General features: G+C 38.6%; 1 non-coding gene across 1 annotated transcript; it reads left to right on the top strand.

The window, feature by feature from the left end:
* The first annotated feature begins 236 nt into the window (after window positions 1-236).
* LOC141650520 (small nucleolar RNA R71) lies at window positions 237-343 on the top strand. The gene has a single exon (XR_012546546.1). It is a non-coding gene; the product is annotated as a small nucleolar RNA R71 (small nucleolar RNA).
* The last annotated feature ends 1,643 nt before the right edge of the window (window positions 344-1,986 follow it).

Here is a 1,986-nt window from a genome sequence, read left to right on the forward strand (position 1 = left end):
TGTGAGCACTAAGTTGAGCACCCAATTGAGTAACGAAGTCCACTTCATGTTTTCCTCCTCTAGTAGCCTTGCGAGGTCTACTATATTGTGAGTTATGGACCGCCATTTCCTCAATTTTGTTCCATGTTTGATTGTCATCAACTTCGGTGAACATTCCATTTGATCCCATATTGAGAATGTTCCTTGAATCTTCATATAAACCGTTCCAAAATTGTTGTACCAAGAACCATTCGCTAAGTCCATGGTGAGGACATGAGCGACAAATTCCCTTGAACCGCTCCCAAGCTTCATACAAATATTCTTCATCCCTTTGCTTAAAACCCGTAATTTGAGCTCTTAGCATGTTAGTCTTTTCCGGTGGGTAGAATTTTTTGTAGAAAGCTAGAGCTAACTTCTTCCAAGAATCAATTCCGAGAGTGGCCTTATCAAGGCCCTTCAACCATTGTTTTGCGGTGCCAATTAGAGAAAAAGGAAATAAGACCCATCGAATTTGGTCTTGAGTTACACCGGTTTGAGAAATCGCATCACAATAGTCACAAAAGGTTTCCATATGAGAATGAGGGTCTTCACTAGGCATCCCCCCAAATTGGCTCCTTTCGACTAATTGGATAAAGGCGGATTTAGCAATAAAATTTCCGGTTAGATGTTGTGCTGTGGGAGTACCATTGGGTTGGTTCTCCTCGGTGGGTACGGAATGTGATGAAAATTTAGGCATTGTAGGTTGATTTTGGGTGGTATTTTGTAATGGGTTCTCCTCACCTTCTCTTGCAAAAGGGTTGATGAACTTAATAGTTGGTTGAATATCTACAACCTCACCAATACCTCTCAAATTCCTCCTAGCAAGTCTCCTATTGGTTGTCAAAGTTCTTTCAATTTCACGATCAAAAGGTAACAAATCACCTTGTGACCTTCTAGACATGCAAAATATCAAACAACTTGAAAACAATTAGAACAAACCTTGAGGAGTTTTACTTCCCCAAGGCAAAGAAAGACACAACTAATAACAATATAAGGAAATCTAAATCAAGCTAACACCGTCCCCGGCAACGGCGCCATTTTTGATCGGTCCGTTTCGTGTTCACAATTAAATAAGTGTGGTCGCTGGGTCACGTCCGAATCAAAACACAATTTATAGCTTCACAAACAACTCTACAATTAGTAAAGAGGCAAGTAAAGGTCGGATCCCAAGGGACGGGAATTGAGATGAGATTTCTATTGAAACTAGTGGTGTCTTAGGGGTGTCACAATTTGGGTTGATGTAGAAGGTCACTAACTAAAACAGCAATGAAAAAAAACAAGCAAGATGAATTAAAAGGTTGTAAACAATTGATAAAAAGCACTAGGGTGTCATGGGATCATAGGGGAATCATGGGAATTGATCACACAAACATGTTCTCAAATTATAAGCAAGCAATTATTGTTGTGATGGATTGAGTTGGGTTATATCTTACAATCCTAGGAAAGTTTGGGTCCCGGAGCCGAATCGATTAGATTGTACAACACCTACAAGTCGATTTAGTCTTCCCTACTCAAGAACATGCATGGTCTAATGAGACTCGAGTTGGTTTATGTCTTACAAGTCTCATTGAAAAGATAGGTGATGGGTAAAAAATGCAAGGATTCATAGGCTCGCATTTCATCAAACATAACATGTGCATGAGTTGAGATCAAAACAAGCAAGCAAATAAAACATGAAAGCATATTAATTTAAGCATGAATCATTCCCCATGTTGGTTTCCCCTAATCACCCATTAACCCTAGCTAAGAGACTACTCACTCATTATCATGTTGATCATGCTAGCAAGGTTGTCAATCATACCAACAAAATGAAACATGATGAACAAATGAAAGCAATTAACAATAATTAAAAAGGGATTAAGAGAATTATACCTACTAATGATTCCAATAATAAAGCAAAGATAAAAGAAGTACTTGATGCTTGATTGAGAGGTTGTCAATCTCCCAATAATAACCCAAATAATCTTC

The sequence above is a fragment of the Silene latifolia genome, chromosome 3, assembly GCF_048544455.1.
Source record: "Silene latifolia isolate original U9 population chromosome 3, ASM4854445v1, whole genome shotgun sequence".
NCBI classification, from domain to species: Eukaryota; Viridiplantae; Streptophyta; class Magnoliopsida; order Caryophyllales; family Caryophyllaceae; genus Silene; species Silene latifolia.